This window comes from Dipodomys spectabilis, unplaced genomic scaffold (assembly GCF_019054845.1).
Source record: "Dipodomys spectabilis isolate Male_0828 unplaced genomic scaffold, ASM1905484v1 ptg000391l, whole genome shotgun sequence".
In the NCBI taxonomy this organism is placed as follows: Eukaryota; Metazoa; Chordata; class Mammalia; order Rodentia; family Heteromyidae; genus Dipodomys; species Dipodomys spectabilis.
In genome coordinates, this window is record NW_024871068.1 from 1,284,283 (window position 1) to 1,305,873 (window position 21,591).

Below are 21,591 nucleotides of genomic sequence, written 5' to 3' on the forward strand. Positions count from 1 at the left end.
GGTCTATTAGGGATCTAGTAGCCGTGGCAAAGACAGGAAAGGAAGGACAGAAAACATGAAATTGAGCGTGAAAAGAGAGACTGGGCAAAGGAAAAGAGGTTAGACTTGTTGGAATCACCACTATCACATGATGAGCATACAGGGTTCACAGACGGCAGCAGTTTCATTCGAGATGTAAAAAGATATGCAGGCGCAGCAATCATCACGGACACTGAGATAGTGTGGGCAGAAGCACTCCCCCAGGGAATGTCTGCACAAAGAGCAGAGCTAGTGGCACTAACAAAAGCCCTACAGATGGGAAAATGGAAGAGACTAAACATTTACACAGACAGTTGGTATGCTTTTGCCACCGTGCGTGTCCATGGAGCCATTTCCCAAGAGAGGGGGCTGCTGACAGCTGAGGGAAAATCTATTGAAAACAAACAAGAAATTTTAAGCCTCAGCCAGGCCAGATGGGGACCAACGAATATTGCCATTATGCACTGCCCTGGCCATCAAAAGGGAAATGATTCTATAACCAAAGGAAATAACTTGGCCGATCAGGCAGCTAAGGAGCCCTCCAGCCCAGAGCTGACTCTAGTAGACCCACGGCCACGAGCTTTGCCTCCTGAGCCTCAGTACTCCCAAGAAGACTTGCAGTGGATAAAGAATATTCCCATGGCCTATAAACCTCCGGACAGAGAAGGAAAACTGGTGAGGGGAAAGTTATCTTGCTAAAAAGATTGGGGAAGGGGATTCTAAAGAGAATCCATCGCGTCTCTCACATGGGAACCCGAAGACTGCAGGACATGCTCCAACACTCCAAAGTAAAAATCAACTCATTGAGGACTTTGTTAAAAATTGTGAAGCCTGTCAGCTCACCAATGCCCCCAATCAACCGGTTGCAAAAGTAGCTTGCCTCCGTTCAGATAGGCCAGGTGTGTATTGGGAAGTAGACTTCACAGAAATTAAAACTGCAAAATTTGGATATAAATATCTGCTAGTTTTTGTAGACAGTTTTTCAGGATGGGTTGAAGCCTACCCAACAAACATGAGACTGCGAAAGTCATGGCTAAGAAGATCCGGGAAGAAATCCTATCCAGGTATGTCTTCCCATCCACCCTTGGGACAGATAATGGATGGGCCTTCGTCTCAAAAGTAAGTCAGGGAATAGCCACAGCACCTGGGATGGATTGGAAATTGCACTGTGCTTATAGACCCCAGAGTTCAGGGCAGGTAGAAAGAATGAATCAAAAAAGAGACCTTAAATAAATTGGCCTTGGAGACTGGCACAGATTGGGTATCACTCCTTCCTTTTACCCTGTTTAGAATAAGAACTTCACCCTATTGGTTTGGCTTTACTCCTTTTGAAATAATGCATGGACCCCCTCCATCCATTATCCCTAGTCTTCAGACTGAATTGCTTGCTGATTTGGATGATACTGAATTTCTGTGTAAGCTTGACTATTTACAGCTGTTGCATAAGAGTATGTGACCCCAGCTTAGAACATTATGATTCTGCTTCTATTCCTACCCCCCATTTGTTTAAACCAGGGGACTGGGTGTTTGTTCGAAGGCACAACTTGAGATCTCTGGAACCACGGTGGAAGGGATCTTACATGGTGCTACTGACTACTCCTCCTGCCCTTGCTGCTTGGATCCACTGCTCCCATGCCAGACCAGCTGACCCCTTTGCCCTGGATGACCGTGGGGAAACATGGGAAGTCTGCAAGAATCCTACCCAACCACACACCTCAAGAAAAGAAAAATAAACTGATTGTTATTGATATTGTTGTTTAATAGTATGGCTAAGTCAGAGAGGGACTATACCCGTTCAAGTTCGAGAGGTATTGAAATTTAGTTTTGGGCCCGAGCTACAAGATTGTGTCTCAGGACCATAAGTCAAAGGGTGGGAATGAAGGGTTAAAATTTTGAGGCAGTGACCACTTGTTGCTTGTTTGTAGCAGAGCAATAGGTGGTGATAAACCACCTGGGTGTGTACCTTTATAAGACCTGCACACCCTTAGCTCGGTGCTCTCCTCCTGAGCACCACTGTGTCAGAGTGTAAGATGAGGCCTGAGCTGCAGCCTGTTTAAATAAAACAGCTGTAGAGTTCTTCTTGGTGGGGGTCCTGTGACCTTGGCATAACAGGTATAATTTTAAAGGGGAAGGAAAAAAACAAATTGTTTAAATAGGGATACAGGTGGACCCATTGCAACAATGAGATGTACAAGACATTATGTTGAAAAATGTACTTTACAACTTTGGCAGGGGTGGGGTGGGGTGGAAAGGGGAAAGGATGGGAATGGGAAACAATTTAGGGGGCAACAATGCTTCATAAGAAATGTACTCATTATCTTGCCCATGTAATTGTAACCCCTCTGTATGGTTTTTTCACAATAAAATAAATAAATAAAATATTTAAGTAGAGAAAATCACAGACCTTCATAACAGGGCTTACAGAAATTTGTGTAGAACTTTGACACTCATTACAGATAAATTTAGTACAGTAACTACATAAATGGAAATTAATGAGGTGCTTTCTTCTATTATGCACCTTATTCTACCTATAAAATTACCTCAAGATTTGTAAATATAGATCTCAAAAGCCAGATTGCCTAGACTCTAAATGGACAGAAAAGTTGGTAAGTGCACTGTCAGGCAGGAAGTGGACTGCATCCCAGGTTATATCACTTAAGTTTTGAAAAAAGAAGAAGCACTGTGCATTTATGTAATTAAATTTGTGTATATAAATTCACAGTGCTGACATCAGGAAAAATAAAGGGTGTTCATTCAATGTCATACATGTTTAAAATTTTCACCACAGGGTAGGACTGTAGTTCATTGAAAATGTTCTTTGGCCTGGCTTGCTTGAGGCCCCAAGTTTGATCCTCAATACTATAAGAAAAAAATGACAAAATTTTATTTTAAAATTGAAAACAGTGAAGAGTCAGCTTATTAGCAATACTAGCTGCAGTGTCACACTCTTCTAAAGTACACAACATTTTCATTTGTTTAAAAAAATGAAGCTAGACATGAAGTCATGATGGCATACACTTCTAATCTCAGCTTTGTAGGAAGCAAAGGGAGCCAGCTATATCTAAATATTAGTGAGGCCATCAGTTCAAACTATTACAGCAAAAACTACGTAGATCAGTAAATAAATGGAGAATCCTTGCCTCATTTAATTTTATATTTATCTAATTTGAGAAAAAAGTAAGGTAAAAGTGCATTATCTCATTTGATTAAGTAAGGTCATACACTTACTGACATACCGAATAGCATTTGGTTTTCAGCATCTTTATATTACAGAATTTATTTTACAGACTTCTGATTCTCAAGCAACAAATCTTCTCCACACAGATAAAGGTAGAGTCGCGATTTGCACAAGTCAAGGTGCTAGCACTTAAAATTTTCTGACAGGGCATGAACTCACACTTTGTGTGTGTGTCTGCACACATGTATATGTGAGTGTGCACGCATGTCCATGCTCAGGCCTGAGCACTGTCCCTCAAGACTTCTGGCTCAGGGTTGTCACTCCACCAGTGAACTGCAACCCCACCATGGTTAACAGGAGGTAAGAGTCTCCTGAACTTTCCTGCCAGGCTGTCTTTCAACCTTGTTTCCATTTTAGCATCCTGAAGACCTAGGAGGACAGGCGTGAGCTTCTGCTGCCTAGAAAGCAGTGGATGAGTCTTGACCAAGCCAGGAATAGGCAAACAAGCTCTGCTAATGACAACAACTACACACCTAAGATCACTACTCAGAACATTGACAACTACACCCCTAGCTGCAGTACTCAGAACAGTGACAACTGCACACCTAATCTCAATACTCAGAACAATGACAACCACACTCAAAACTACAATACTCAGAAAACTGAATACAGAACACCAAACCTCAATACTCATAACAGTGAAAACTACACACATAAGCTCAGTACTCACAACAGTGACAACTGCACACCTAAATTCAACATTCAGAAAAGTGACAACTACAAATCTAACCTCAGTAATCAGAACAGTGACAACTCTACAGCTAACATCAATATTTAGAACAGTCAAAACAGTGACAAATGCACACCTAATCTCACTACTCAGAAAAGTGACAACCACACACCTAACCTCAATACTCAGAAGAGTGATGACAGCACACCTAACCCCAACACTCAGAACAGTGACAACTACACACCTAACCTCAACACTCAGAACAGTGACAATTGTACACCTAATCTCAACTCAGAACAGACACAGCTACACACCTAATCTCAATACTCAGAAAAGTGATAATTTCACAACTAACCCCAGTACTCAGAACAGTGAAAAATACACACCCAACCTCAATACTCAGAACAGTGAAAACTACATATCTAAACTCAATACTCAGAACCATGACAACCACACTCCTAACTTCAATACTCAGAACACTGACAACAGCACACCAAACCTCAATACTCAGAAGTGACAAATATACACATGAACTCACTACTCAAAACAGTGGCAACTACACACCTCATTTCAACATTAAAAACAGTGACAACCAAACACATAACCTCAATATCAGAACAGTGACACCTGCACACCTAACATCAATACTCAGAACAGTCAAATCAGTAACAAATGCACATCTAATCTCAATACTCAGACTAGTGACAAACGCACACTTAACCTGAATACTCAGAACAGTGACAACAGAACACCTAAACTCAACACTCAGAATGGTGACAACTACACATCTAACCTCAACACTCAGAGCAGTGACAACTACACTCCTAACCCCAGTACCCTGAACAGTGACAACCACACACCTAACATCAATACTCAGAACAATGACAATAGCACACCTAACCTCAGTACTCAGATCAGCGACAACTGCATATCTCAAACACTCAGAACAGTGACATCCAAACACCTAACTTCAAAACTCAGAACAGTGACAACTGCACACCTAACATCAATCTCAGAACAGTCAGAACAATGACAACTGCACACCTAACCTCACTACTCAGAACAGTGACAGCTATATACCTAACCTCAGCACTCAGAACTGTGACAACCACACACCTAACCTAAATACACACAAAACAACAACTGCACATCTAACTTCAGTCATCAGAATAGTGACAACTACATACCTAAACTCAATACTCAGAACAGTGACAAATACACGCCTAACAGTTTTCTGAACAGTGACAACTACCACATAACCTCAGTACTCAGAACAGTGACAACCGCACACCTAACCTCAATATTCAGAGCAGTGCACACCAAACCTCGACTCAGACCAGAGATAACTACCCACCTAATCTCAGTCAGAACAGTAACAACTACACACTTAACCTCAACACTCAGAATAGTGACAACTACACATTTAACCTCAGTACTCAGAACAGTGACAACTACACACCTAACTTCTTTCCTCAGAAAAGTGACAACCACATACCTAACCTCAATACTCAGAACAGTTACAATTGCACATCTAACCTCAACACCTAGAACAGTGACAACCACACAGCTAACCTCAACAGTCAGAAGAGTGACAACCACACACCTCACCTCATGACAACCACTCACCTCACTCAGCACTCAGGGAAGAAATGGGAGGCAGGTGCAGACGCCTCAGGTCAGGGCGGATCAGGTGGAAGTGTTTTCTGAGGTGTCCTTCCTCTTCCTGCACCAGGCCATGGTCTGATGAGGCGGGAGACATCTAGAAGCTTGGAGGTGCCAGGGTTAGGAATGCCTGTCTTAGAGCAGTCAGGGGTGATTCAGGAATGCAAGTGCAGCCAGGCCAGCGCCAGGTAGAGAAAGGCAACCCCACCCCCCATCCTCTGTGGCCCCCCACCGGCCGCCCCCTTCCCTTCATGCCTGTCCCCTTCCTCACCATGTGTGGGCTGGGCCAGTGGTGGTGGAAGCACCAGCCCGCTCCATACTTGCTTGCTGGCTCGGTGGCACCCCAATTTTGTCACACTCCAGGGCCAACTGGGGCGCCAGCCAGGCTCACCCTTTCATAGGCTCCCACCTTCGTGGCCAAGAGCACTCTTGGCACATGAAATGCCTCCAGGGCTCTCATCCTCGCTGCACACAGCGCCTTGGTCTCATGCCAAGGATCTAGGCAGCTGGCCTGGTTGTCCTGCACCCCGTGTCCTTCCTCTCCTCTCCTACCCATGTACCTGGTGGCTGAGGGCCTGGACTGTCCTGCCAAGGCTCACGGGGCATCGGGAGGCTCTTGAGCTCCTTCTGAGACTCCCTGTGGCCGCCGCCAGCGTCCAGCCTGGGAACCTAAGTTCCTGTGTTGCTCCACCGGGGCTGCAGCCACCATGGCGGTCTTGTCTTGCTTGCGGCTATGCAGCTGCTGCTGCTGGCGAGAGCGATTGCCATCGCACAGGATGTGGAACCGGACCTACTCACCTTCCAGCAGCTGGTAGAAGCGGTTGGCCACGACCCAGCAAAAGCTCTCCTGCATAGAATCGCTGGTGGTGGCCACAGGGCACCAGAGCACCCTTATCCATCTTTGGTCACTGCAGGTCTAGGCAGGCAGCCCACACAAGCAACGCTCAGCACATCCTGTGGCAAGGACCCATTCCACCTGCCTCCTCCCTCTCTGCTGGGCCCTGTCCAGTCCCTCCAAGCACCTGCCCCTGCCACTGCTGCTACCGCTGCCTACCCAACCGCCATGAGGCAGCCAATCAGCACCCAGAGACATTCCCCTTTCCCAACCGGCGAGCCAGAGAGCCCAATCATAGGCCGGTGGCTGTTACTTCACTTGACCTCTGCACCCCACCCCCGGCCCATTCCGGAGGGACGGGGCCAGAGGTGAAACCACAACAGATGGATGCAGGTGACTTGCACTGCCAACCAGGGGGTCAGTCTTGGCTATCCTGTAACCCCATGGAACTTGGGGTACTTTCCATGTCTGCCACACGTCTGTGAAGGTTACACATTCACTTAGCCATTCAACAGCCATGTTCTTAGCATTTAGTGTGTTGTTGAAGAAGCACCAGCTGCTTCTTGTTATGGACCTTAGACCTTAGTCTGCATACTGAGAAAAAAGAAGGAATCCTTTCTAACTTCCGGTCCAAGGTTCTACCTTGAAGACATGATTCCTAGTGCAAAGAAATAGCCATGAGGACATGACTCCCAGCACAAGTGCAAGGATCTAACCATGAGGTCGTGACTCCCAGTGCAAGGATTTGACCATGAGGATGTGATTCCCAGTGCAAGTGTCTGACCATGAGGATGTGACTTCTAATGAAAGGGTCTGACCATGAGGACATGACTTCTAGTGCAAGAATCTGACCATGAGGATGTGACTCCAAGTGCAAGTGTCTAGCCATGAGGACGTGACTCCTAGTGCAAGGGTCTGAGCATGAGGACATGACTTCTAGTGCAAGAATCTGACCATGAGGATGTGACTCCTAGTGCAAGGGTCTGATCATGAGGATGCGTGGGAAAGCTTTACTTTGGAAATGAAGGTTAAGGTGAAAGGGAAAGATGATAAGGGGCAGATGAAGACGTCTTGAGGTGGGATGGAGTGCAAACCTTATTAAGCTCACAGGAAAGCAGTGTGACTGGGAGGAGAAGGATTAGACAAAGACCTAATTTTAGTCTTCATTCCAGGAGCAGTGCCTTAAACACAACCAATTTATATTTGAAAGGACCACTCTAACTGTGCTGTGAAGAAACTAGAGTGTATTATCCAGGGAAGAACTGATGAGGTCACTTGGACTTAGGATGGTAGCAGTGGATATAAGTAAGAGTGACTAGATCAGCAGGACTTGGGACTGTGTTTGGTATGGATGATAAAGCTGAGGTGACGATTCTTTTGCTGGCGTGGGCATCTGAAATGGGAATGCTTGTCACAACTAAATACAACGCTGGGAAGGGACCATGAGTTTCATCTTGGGCATGTTGAGGTTGGTGATTGGATAGTTTTGTTTGTCATTTCAGACATTCAGTTAAGGCCTGGAGCTCAGAACAGATGGGTTTCTTTCAGGAAATCTTTCCCACATACTAGTGGCTGCCCCATCTTACAGACATCACTTTCTCTTACATTTTGGATTTTGTTCAGGTATCAGGTAACTGTGGACCACAGGGGAAACGGGGCCCCTTCCAGCCTCAACCTTCATTAATCTTACATCATTCATTGTAATTCCATTCTTTTGCCAGCAACTGCCGAGGAATAGGTTGCCTTGAATATCTGGCAGAGCAGATTGGAGGGGGAAAATTCAGGGCAAGCTTTTCTTATACCTAAAAAGAAATTGAAGCTGGGTACAGCTGGTATGCCTAGCATCCTAACTACTGAGAAGACTAATATGTCAGCATCGTGGTTCAAAACCATCCTGGGCAGACAAGTCTGGCAAAAACTCTTCTCTCCAACTAACCATTCATTGCAACTACACATATGGAGAAAGCCTAGATCCTGAATTTTTTGGTACTTCCAACTTAACCCACTTGGGAACCTCCCTACCTTCCTACTTGTCATTAAATAAGTTCACCAATAAAATAAAGTGGAAAAAAATAATATGGACAGAAGGTGTGTTTCATTTATTACTTTTTTGTGGTCATGGGGCTTGAATGCAGGGCCTGAGTGCTGCCCTGAGCTTTTTTCTCTCATGGTTAGTGCTCTACCAGTTTGAACCATACTGGCACTCCAAGCTTTCTGGTGGTTAATCGGAGATAAGAATCTCATAGACTGGGGCTGAGAAGGTTGCTCAGTGGTAGAGCGCTTGCCTTGCATGCATGAGGCCCTGGGTTCAATTCCTCAGCACCACATGAGAAAAAAGACAAAAGCAGGAAGTGGTGCTGTGGCTTAAGTGGTAGAACACTAGCCTTGAGCTGAAGAGCTGAGAGACAGTGCCCAGGCCCAGAGTTCAGGCCCCATGACCGCACCAAAAAAAAAAAAAAAAAAAGAATCTCATATCTCAGCCTTATGATTAGTATTACAGAAGTGAGCCACTGCCTTCTGGTTGGACAAAAGGTTTTGATAAATGCAGTGACATAGAGAACCTCCCAAACATTGTATTAACTAAAAGAAGCCAGAGGTAAAAGGCCATTTATTGTATGATTCCACTGACATAAAATATGTGTAAAACAGGCAAATCCATAGAGACAGAGTAGATTAGTGCTAACAGGAATTAGGGGCAATGTAATGTTGGAGAATTACTCCTCAATAGGTCTCCTGTAAGGTAATAAAAAATACTCCAGAAATAATGCAACAGTAACACAAAATTGTGAATTGCTAAATGTCACTGACTTACACATTTCACATTGTGAAAATAATAATTTTTTAACCACAACTTAAGGAGAAAATGTACTTTGTACCCAGATCAAATTTGAACCCTGTCCTGCCACCCATTAACTTTGTGATTTTGGACACATATTTTTGGGCCTTGTTTTCTCATCCATAAAATGGAGACATCACAGTCCCTACCTCCAAGGGCCACTTTGAAGTTGGAATGAGATCATTCATATACAGTGATCAGCACAGTGCCATCACATAATAACTTCTCATGAGAAGTCTTGTTATTAAATGTTATTAGTGTCATTCATCATCGATCACATAATTTTCAGTCAGGCTTAATAGCAGATAGAGTCATCTTAAATTTTCTTAAGGTTTGTTTTTGTTTCTGTTTTGGGGCTTGATCATAGAGCCCGAGCGCAGTCGCTGGACCTCTTTGTGCTCAAGTTTAGTGTTCTACCACTTGAGACACAACTCTACTTCCAGTTTTTGAGTGTCTAATTGGAGATAAAAATCTCATGGGGACTTTTCTGCCCATCCAGCGTCAAATCTCAATCCTCAGACGTCAGCCTCATGAGTAGCTAGGATTAGAGGTGTGAGCCAACAGCACTCAAATTCTGAAGTTTTCTTTTTTGAATTGGGCTGGTACTGGGTCTTGAATTCAGGTCCTCTCATTCTTGCATTGCTTTTTTTGTGAAGTTTGACATTCTACCACTTGAACCACAACTCTACTTTTGGGTTTTTCCTGGTTAATTGGTTATAATAGTCTCACGATTTTCTACAGAGGCTGGCTTCTAAACCTTGATCCTCAGATCTCAGCCTCCTAAGTTGCTAGGACCACAGGTGTGAACACAGGTGTGAACTCCCAGAAGATTATTTTTTTTTGGTCTGTTCTTTTTTGGTTGTGGGAATTGAACCCAGGACACTGTGCTTGCTAGACAATCACTTTGCCACTGAGCTACATCCCATCCTGAAGATTCTTTATGCAACAACATTAATACCTGTACAAGAGACCATACTTTGTGAAGAACTGTAACAAGCCAATGTTATCTCTGGTACCTTTAAGCTGTCACTATACCACCATAAAAACATCCACTTGAGAGAAGGGGTTATTGTTTTATCATTGGACTTCTGGAATCAGACAACTTCCCCCCGTTATTCCTATTTTCCTTCCAGCAAGGTTAGCATACAAGTTCTTAGAGCTTGTCCTATGAGCATTGAATCTTAATGTCCAAATCACAAAGGACCATAATAACTGTAAGTAAATCTATCCTATTTGCTTCAGAACTAAGAACTGCTTTAAGATGGCTGAAATGGAGATAAGTTGTCTCTTGCTGATATTATCTGGTCACTGGTTTCTGAATTTACTGTAGACCTTATAATAATAGGTCTTACCTATTTTACTGATCATTTTTCTGCTGGGAGATTGCAATCTTAAATACATTCATGAAATACAATCAGACTGCATTAGCATGAGTTATTTACAACACTGTGTTTGATGTGATCAATTTTGCAAACATCAAATAACTCAAGATGTGAAAATGATCTGTAGTAATTATAAGTAAATACACACATGCCCATAAAGTAGAAAATATGTATGTAATATTATATATATCCCAGTGGTTATTACCAACAATGGATACACAGTGAAGGTAAACTGTACACAAAATGTAAAATGCTTTGAGTTTCAAAAGTTTCATTAAATATAATATAAAATTGCCAAGTACCAGTGGCTCATGCCTATAGTCGTAGCTAACCAGGAGGCTGAGATCTAAGGACTGTAGTTCAAAGCCAGCCTATGAAAGAAAGTCTATTAGACTCTCATTTCCAATCAACCACAAAAAAGGCCCCAAGGGGAGCCATGGCTCAAGTCTTAAGCTGAAAAGCTTAGAGACAGTGCCCACGCCTTACATTCAAGCCTTGGTGCAAAAATCTTCAGATAGACTTAGAATTTAATTCATTTGAGAGTTCAACTCTCAATAGTTACTCCTTGCGATTACATTTTGGTGAAGCCAAGGAAGAGCAGCTTCAGTGCCTTGAAAGTCACCTTTCTTTCTGTAATTATTTATTCTCTGGATGAATGAATTTCTTGTGTGTCTTTGCTCAAGGCAAATATTTTTAATGTGTTAAAATTATATAAAGGGCTAGGTGCCTGTGACGTATTCCTGTATCCTAGTTACTCAGGAGGCTGAGATCTGAAGTTTAAGGTTCAAAGCTAGCCCAGGTAGGAATGGCCATGAGATTCTTAACTCCGATTAACCACCAAAAGCTCAAAGTGGAGTTGTGGCTCAAGTGGTAGAGCACTAGTCTTGAGCACAAAATCTCAGGGACAGCACCCAGATCCTGAGTTCAAACCCCAGGACAGGTAAAAAGAAAAAAAAGCATAAAAATTCAACAAATTAATATATGACAAACAAGATACATCACAGGATCAAGTGGATGTGATACTGTTTATTTTTACTGGTAATTGCAGCTGAATCTTATACAGCGCCTACTAATTGCCAGTCATACTTCTGACCTGCTCGTGGAATCCACGTATCTCCTTAATGACATGGATGCCTTCATTCATTTCCCCATGTTCTGTGGCATGAGTGTTCTAAGAAGAAGAGCTAGGTTTGTCAGTCCAGGGAGAGTGTACTGAGTCTGCTCTCCTGACCTGGTGTTTTAGTGATAAGCACTGAGCTAAAAGTTGAGGTTTTAGTAGGGCAAGCTCTTCTTAAAGACCTATTTACAATAATAATGGGAACCAGTGCTCAAGCCTGTAATCCTAGCTACTTAGGAGACTGAGATCTGAGGATTGCTTGTGCAGACAATTCCATGAAAATCTTATCTCCAATTAACCATCAAAAAGCCAGAAAAAGAAGTATGGCTCAAGTGGTAGAACACTGCCTTGAACAAAAAAGCTAAAGCCCCACAACCAACCAAAAATAAAAATAGAAATGAAGGAGGAGGAGGAAGACGAGGGGGAGAAGGAGGGGCAAGAGCAGGAGGAGGAGGAGGAAGGCCTATGTAAGCAAGGAACAAACAATATTGTTAGCTGGAGGTACTGTTTTTCAGAAACACCTTAAAAGCAGACTTCTGCATAGATCCATAATTCTATCATCAATCCAAATTATATAAAAGAGCTAGTGGGTACAGACAAGATACTTAGATCCTCCAAAATACTGTTTTGCTATCTGAAAACTATACCAGGTCACTGCTAATGCTGGATTGTCTAAGATGCTGAAATATAGCTGCCATTCTACATCTATTTCAAATTTGTGTTCAGAAGTAAGCTAATACCTTTCTCCTCCAAGGATGATTTGTTGACCAGCAGAATTTCAGGCCTACCTTAAGAGCTGCCAAATATGAATTTATACTATATAATATCCCTAGGAAATTCCAGTGCTCTGTAAAACTTGAGAAGCTTTTAGCTAGAGTAATAAAATACAAAGTCAGCATTTGGATCTCTCAGTACCATCTTTTGGGAGCCCAATCATCATGAGATATTTGCGTTGGTCATTTTTGTGTAGTTATATCCATGGTATTAGAGATGTTAGTTCATCATGGTTGAGGGTGGGATAGAGTAGAGCAGCCCACGTCACGAAGGCCACGATGCAGAGAAAGGAGAGGGAACTGGAGACCATGTATAACATTAAAGCCTCCGCGCTGCCCAACTTCCCCTGTAACCTACTTCCTCCAGGCAGTCCGCCCTCCCAAAGTTTCCATGGTCTCACAAAACAGCAGCACTAGTTGAGCTGTATGCCTTGAAAATATGAGCTGGTGGGGGACATTTCATATTAAGGTATAACATTCTGCCTCTGGGCCCTGCAGGCTCATGTTCCTCTCACAAGGCAAATTCTCCAAAACTCTCCAAAGTCTTAACAGTTCCAACAATGGTCAAGAGTCTAAATATAAAGTCTTTTATAAGACTCAGGGAACTTTAGACTCCTGTAAAAAAAAAAAACAGTAAAATCATATATACTTCTTCTGGATTCTGGTGCTCACATCTGGAATCCTAGCTACTCAGGAGGCTGAGATCTGATGCTGCTTGTGGTTCAAAGGTAGCCTGAACAGGAAAGTCAGTGAGACTCTTCTCTTCAATTAACCACCAAAAAGGCAGAAGCAGAGATGAGTCAAGTGGTAGAACGATAACCTTGAGTATAAAAGCTCAGGGATAGTACCCAAGCCCTGAGTTCAAACCCCAGGACCATTACGTACATGCATACACACACACACACACACACACACACACACACACACACACACACACACACACACACACACACACATACGCACACACACACACATAGAAGAATTTTTGTTTTTGGCTGGGCAATGAATGTATCTGATGTGCAGCAACCAGGCTCAGAAAGATAAGGAGCTCATGTCTTCTTTCATATGCAAATCGTTTTAAACTTCTTTTTTGTTGCCAGTACAGGGCCTTGAATTCAGGTTGCTGTCCCTAATTTTTTTCACTCAAGGCTAGCCCTCTACCACTTGAGGTACAACTCCATTCTTAGGTTTTGGCTGGTTAATTGGAGATAATAATATCACAGACTTTCTTGCCTGACTGGCTTTGAACTACAATCAGATCTCAGCCTCCCAAGTGACTAGAATTATGGCCATAAGCCACTAGTGCCTGGAACACATGTGGGTCTTACACCTAAAACAAATATATATAAATACATACAGGTCTTACCAAACTTACTATGGTATAAGCTGGCATGACATATATCTAAAACATAAACATATATATGTAGATATCTACATATATATGTAGATATCTACATATATATTTATATGTAGATATATATATATATATGTCATACCAAATTGACTAGAGTATGGTATAAGCTGTAGTGAGATTCCATACCAAAACCCCATCAAAAAGCTAATAGTTTAACAAAAATGACTATCAAGAAACTGAAATGTGTCTTGACTAGAGCAGGTGGATGCTAATGGGAGAGGAAATGAATAGAGAGAAGAATGGTGAGAGAATGTATATATCAGTCTCAATAGATGTATGTGAAAATGGAACTTGGAAACTGAATGAGATAGGTGAGTTTGGGTTTGGGATAGGTGCAGGATCAGAAACAGATGGAGGGAGAATGATTGTTCAAGAAGCACTGTGCACATAAATCAAAACACTTCTGTAAAACTATTTGAAGGTAGCAATAAGAAACATGGTAAAAATTGGGCAAAATGCATCCAACAGGTCACAAAAGACCCTGTGGATATTATGAGAGGTACAGGGAGAACATGCCCAACACCAGTGATTAGGGAAATATGGATCCAAATTGACATTAAATTCATTAAAGTGACAAAATCAGAGAGGACTGATTGTGCTAGATTCTAAGAGGTGATGTGCTTAGAGTTTCCTGGAGGTTTACAGAGCAGAGGCTTGTTTTCCAAATGGCGGTACAGGGAGATGTATGTACCTCTAGCTCCCAAGTGCATGCCAACAGCAGAAGGCAGTGACACACACCTATGTGCATACTACATTGCTCACCATAGTCAAAGAAGCCAGAAGCACCCTAAGGACCCCTTGGCAGGTGACTGTACACAGAGAACATCACATGTATGCACAGTGGAGTATTTAAATGCCGTGGGCTGTACACGAGAATATGTGCCCACACTGGATTATTGACACATAGTGGGCTATACAGAGAACATGGCATGCACACACAGTGGATTATTTACACATAATGAGACTCGGAGAACATGGTATATGCACACAGTGGAGTATTGACACACAGTGGGCTGTACACAGAGACATGGCATGTGCACACAATGGAGTATTGACACACAGTGGGCTGCACACAGAGAGCACAGAGTGTGCACAAGTGGAATATTGACACACAGTGGACTGTACATGGAGAACACAGCATGTGCCCACAGCGGAGAACTTATACACGGTGGACTGTACATGGAGACATGACCTCTTCACACAGTGGAATTACAAACTGTGGACTGTACACAGAGAACAGGGTGTGTACACACAGAGGGGTATTGATACACCATGGGGTGTACATGTAGAACACGGCCTGAGCATGCAGTGGAGTATTTACACACAGTGCACTGTACACGGAGAGCGTGGTGTATGCATGCAGTGGAGTACTGACACACAGTGGGCTGTACATGGAGGACACAGTGTGGTCACACAGGGGAACACTGACACACAGTGAACTGCACACGGAGAACACAGCATGTACACACAGGGTTGTATTGACACACAGTGCACTGTACACGGAGAACATTACATATACATATAGTGGAGTATTTACGTACAATGAACTATACACAGGGAACACGATTTGTGCATGCAGTGGAGTATTTACAAACAGTGGACTATACCCACAGAACATGACATGTGATTGCAGTGGAGTATTCACACATAGTGGACTACATGGAGAACACAATACATGCATGCAGTGGAGTATTGATCCTGAGAAGAAAGGTAAGAGGCTGATTGTTGGGCCTACAATGACCGTTCCTGAGAATGGTTGGCCCTGAGGCCCTCCTGGACTTCTCGGAAATCCTGTCTCCTCAATCCGGCTGCCTGAAACCTCATTCTGGCCCTCAGCACCTCATCCCAGCTGCCAGGGGACCCCTGTTGGCCCTGGTCATTCATCTCGTGGTGCCTGCAGATCCCACTGGCCAGCCTTGGGCCATTTACCCTGGGTGGCCCAACACCCTATCTGGACCCCAGATCCTCCGCCCAGGTAGTCTTGAGACACTGTCTGGCCCTTAGCCCATGACCTCCCTAACACCAGGGCTGGAAGACCTTTGACCCCTTGCCCTGGAGTTTTCCCAGTCTCAGCCAGCTGACTCTTGGCCTCTTGCCAAGAACATGTCCAGCCCTCAGCCCCTAGACCTGGTCTGCCCAGACACCCTGCCATTTGCATTCCTCCTATTAGAGGCTCAGCATGCTCTGAGCTGTGCACTCCACATTGAGGGGGTTACCTTGGGGCTCAGGGTAGCCCACTGGGAGCTTCTCTCAAGTAGGTAGACTCATGAGGGTACTGGTGTGGCCAGGCTGTGGGTGGCAGGCTTCCTGGCCATGTGTAGATGTCTTCTATGAAAGACATTTTGTTTTATTTTGTGAGAAATGAGACAGTGTCTCAATCAAGCCCAGGCCATCCTTGAACTTACATTCCTCCTGAGGAAACCACCACACTGCTCATTTCTTTGCCACATTATAGGGGCAGTGTGCCTAACTCCCAGTGTGCTGCTGAGGAAATGCCTTGGGCAGTTGGCAGTGGGCAGGAGAAGCCACAAGGTCTCTGAATTGATGAAGTGGATGTGCAGCCTGGCCTGGCACCTTGTTGCAAGACTAGAGGGATCAGATTCCTGGAAGTTGAACATGCACAGTGTTTTGTTCTGGTAAGTTAGCCTAGGCAGGTGTCAGTGTTGTGTAGGATAGGAGGACTTTAAATGTGGTTTTTATCCGGTCTTGACAACTGAACGGATTTAGGCTTAGAAGGGGGGAGGGGTGACAGAGTTCAGTTGCCTCTGACCACATACATGTGCTCATGTGTATATCCTATCTGCCCACCCCATTTTTTCTTTGTGTTGTGTATGGGGAATTGATGCTAAAGCTCTTGTTAAATGTGGAATTCAGAGGTAAATAATCATTCTTCTCTTAACTATCTTGAGAACAGAGCTTACTGTGTGCCTTAGGCTGGACTTTGGTGTAGCTCTCCTCATGCCTCTTCTACCCAAGTGCTTGGATTATGGGGTGCCTGGCTCATTTATTTTAATTTTTTGGCAGTACTGGGGTTTGAACCCAGGGCATTGCCTTTGGTATACAGGCATTTCAACCTTAGAGCCACACTTCCCACCTTGGCCCTTTTTCCATTATTTTTCTTATAGGTTCTCACTTCCCCCTTCTTTCTACCTATGTCTCCCAGGGAGCTGAGATTACAGAAATGAACTGTCATACTCAAAGGAGTCTAATTTTTAAAATCTTTTGAAGTATCCTGGTGAGAGAAGATTTTAGGATACGATTCTTTGTATTTTACTCTAAGCTTGCTGATTAGCCTAGCTTCTTTTGCCTTCTGATTGTTTTCATTAATTTATCAGAGATAGCCGGAACGAATAACCAGATCCTACAATGGCTACAAGATCTTATACATCTGACCTTACCTCTGCTCTTTCTTCTCTACTTCTACCTGTAGTTAGCCTGCTTTGAGCTTGAATTATGTTCCAGATTGGCTTTTTCCACTTCTGTTAACACAGAGCTATAAATTAGGCATACAAGTTTTCCTTTGACTTCAGTAGCAATAACAAAAATCACTTTTCTTGCAAAGATTACTTGTGTCAATTTTTCCTTGTTGTGGCAATTTTTAGGATGTAATACCACTTAAGTGTTAATACCGTTCAGTGTGTCAGCAGCAGGGATTCCTTTGCTTTGATCGTTGTTCTAATTGTCTATCTTGGATTTGGAACATTTCGGTGTTCATATTGTTGAGTCTTGAAGTCTTCCCTGTGTTCTAGAATTTCCTTAATCTACACCTGAGGTTTAGTTTTTGTGAGGCTTGTTGATCATGGATGTGTAGCTGTAAGTCAGAAGAAGTGGTGGACTGGCTGTTGTTCACATTTAACCACTGCCCTTGTCCTGCCTTTGCAGGCATTGATTCTGACTCTCAGAGGCCATACATTTAGTGGGTATTCCTATGGGGGTTGTGCCACCGGGTTGCTGACCACCTCTTCTGTGGCCAGTTCTGTGCTTGGACTTGGTGGCATGCTTGTTTTCCTAATTTCCCTTTGGAAACAGACAGTTTTGGCTCAAATAACTGTGAAAATTGTACCTGTGGGCTCAAAGGGGGTTTAGGGGAAGAGGTTATCCAAAACTCTGATGTCTGCAACAGTTGATGGGGTGTGGGAGGTTGGCTCTGACCTTTCTTTGCCTTCCAGAATGATGTTAGCCATGGAAGACTTGGGGGGGGGGGAAACACTACCATCTTTTCCAGCACGAGGACTTGGAACTTCATTTCTTAGACAGTGGAAGAACTTTTCCACTTCTGTTCCAGGTTCTCTACAGATGCAGTAGCAGCAGAGCAGGCAGGTGAACTGTGTATGCCCTGTGAGATATCTGGGTAGATACATGGGCATAGAGAGGCCTGGAAAGTCCTGAATAGCTCAGGTAAGCAGCCCAGAGGGATAGGCTGGTAAGGGTAATGTATAGGGAGAAACTTGGGCCTAAGTAGGGCTTGTTCCCATACTATGTCATTGAGGCAGCTATCTGTCCTCCAGATCTCATCCTGGTATACTGACATATTTTGGGTGATTATAGGAGGCCAAGGAATGCTGTAAACCATTGTTATAAAGGCTTCCTCACCCTGATGAGTGCTCTTTTCCTCATGAGTGCTCTTTTCCTGGTGAGTATGTGCTCTCCTCCTGGTGTATATGTTCTCCTAGTGAGTGCTCTCCTCCTGTTTGAGTGTTCACCATTTTACTCCCACTCGTGGACTAGTGGATGCTGATGACATTCTTGGAGAGCCTGGGAGGAGGAGCATCAGTGTGTCTTCCTCTTTTTTTTTTTTTTTTAGAAACAAAGGACTTTATTGGTCACAGCAATAGCAGTGGCCCAAGAACCCCCATCTTCTTGTCCTGGTTCTCTGAGACCCAATTCACGCAGCAGGGTAACATAAAGACAGCTGAGTGATCACTGCTCATGCAGTAAGTTGTATGGTGAGAACGGAACCTCAACTTTAGGAAACCTGAACACTTTATAATACAAAATATTATGGGTGTTCTTTATCCAAAGAGAGACAGTATCTTCTATAGTGGTTCACAATACAAAAATATTTTAGAAGTTAGTTCAGGACTAAAGCAGTCATTGTCTTTTGTGGCAAAACATGGACATGGAGAGCTATGTGAAGAACTGCCTCCTCAACAGATGTTTCAAATAATTTATTGAAAAAAACTAATAAATTCTGTGTATCATATATGATACTTTCCCATAAGAAAAATTTTAACTTGATTTCTGAAAATTTCACAGAACTGTAAACATTTTTATTTTTGCTTTTTTTTTTCTTTTGCCAGTTTTGGGGCTTGAACATTGGGCCTGGGCACTGTCCCTGAGCTCCTTTTGCTCACAGCTAGCACTTGAGCCACAGCACTACCTGCTGGCTTTTTCTATAATTAATTGGAGGTAAGAGTCTCACAAACTCCTCTGCCCTGATTGGGTTGGCTTTGAACCCTGATCCTCTGATCTCAGCTTCCTGAGTAGCTAGTATTACAGGTGTGAGACACCGGTGCCCGGCAAAAGTATGTATTTTTAAAAAGATGACAAAGCAGTGAAACTACCATAGTGTTATATGTGTTTTCTTCATTTTTCAACTTAGGAAAAAGGCTAAAAACATTTAATATATTTTCTCATGATTTTTCTGCTAAAAGGATATACAAAAGTGGATGAATCTATCTTTTCTTTGTTCAAAATATTTTAACATTAAAGTCTAATGACATGTTACAATACATATATTTGTATGATGTTCCTATTTCTATAACAGTTTCTCTACACTCTATGAACAGTGCATACATGATTCTGTGTAAATCCTTACAGTGTTTCATTGTTACAGAACTTGAGTTCAAGTCAAATAAGGGAAAGACTAGGTCTAAGTCAGTCCTCACCTGTTTTCACAGCCATACTGGAGCCTGACCAGGTGATGGTGCTGTCAGCCCAGCTTAGGAGGCCTAGAGGTAAGTCAAGCCACCCTTTGAATTGCAGATTCACCTTGTTGTTAGACAAAGATAGGATATGCAGATATACTGTGATTTAGCCCCTGGGAAATCCTGCCTCTCTTGGTGCCTTTTGTTTTATGTTGGGGCTTTGTCATGACTCAAGCATGAGGTTTTGGTCTTTAAAATTTGGTGTAAGCTCTAGTCTAGACTGCTGGTCTATGAGACAGGAGTCCACCATGTAGACACCGGCCTTTAAATAAAGATTCCTGATTTAAGCTTTCAAAATGTGGCTTCTCTGGATTTGCATCTGAGATACCTTATAACACAAGTACATGTTAATGAACATGACCAAAGTCTTTGTTTAAAATATTATTATAGCACCAGTAGAATTTGACTAAATGTGAACCAAATTCATAATACATTCTCTAAAATCCTCTTCAACAACTTGAAGTTTATTATGTTTGTATATCTCCTGCGTATGAGAGAAAATAGGTTAATTCTGTAGCAGGACACCACAAAAAAAAAAAGAAAGAAAGAAAGCATCATTTTTTTCCATATGTAACTAAACTATTGTGCTAATATATGTGCTATTGTGCTGTATATGTGCAGATAATTCAAAAGTATTGAAGAGAGAATAGCACCTTAGAAACAACCCTAACATAAATAGTATAACAAAAAAAATTGTCTAATAATCTCTTTACATCTCTTTTCTTATTTGTTTCCTGGACCTAGCTCATTCACTTACATAAAATTATTTATGGAGCCCTATATTATAAATCAAATGTTTGTATAAACAAAAACCACATTAGATGTTTGGCAAGCAAAAATAAATTAGTTTGATTAAATTACCATAGCTAAGATATGGAACCAACCCAGATGCCCCTCAGTAGATGAATGGATCAAGAAAATGTGGTTTATATATACACAATGGAATTCTATGCCTCCATCAGAAAGAATGATATTTCCCCATTTGTTAGGAAATGGAAAGGCTTGGAAAAAATTATATTAAGTGAAGTAAGCCAAGCCCAAAGAAACAAAGGTCCCATGGTTTCCCTTATTTGCAGTATCTAGTATATGTATGAGTCAAGCAGGACATGTCAGATAATGTGATGTTAGGAAAATGAACCCTTAGATAAGTATTTATATGTTTTTTTTTCTTTCATGCATTTGTTTCTAACTCATTTATAAGATTATTTCTTTGTAGCTTTGTATGTCCCTCCCCCACAGTACAACCCCTGCTTTCACTATATTTGATGTCGGTATAATTTGTGGAGGAGATGGGGAAAAACAAGTCGGTTAAGGATACAGGTAGACCCGATGCAACTATGAGAAGTACAAGTTGTCATGTCAAAAAGGAACTTTACAGCTTTGGTGCGGGGGGGGGGGAAGGGGAGGAAGGTTAGGATTGGGGGGGTGGGGGGAGGCTGGGAAGGGATGTGAAGGGTAAACAAAGGAGGAGGATGCAATGCTTGATAAGAAATGTACTCATTATTTTGCCCATGTAATTGTAACCCCTCTGTACAATATGTTCACAAAAAATTAAAATTAAAATTAATAAAAAAAGAAAAATGAACAAAGATTATATTCAGAGAACAACATTTCTTTATTTAAGTTGAGTGGAGGTTAAGTGTTATGTATACATATGTTAAATGTATTACTGTGTATTTGCTGATGCCCAAAAACTTTAATAATATAAAAACAAAACAA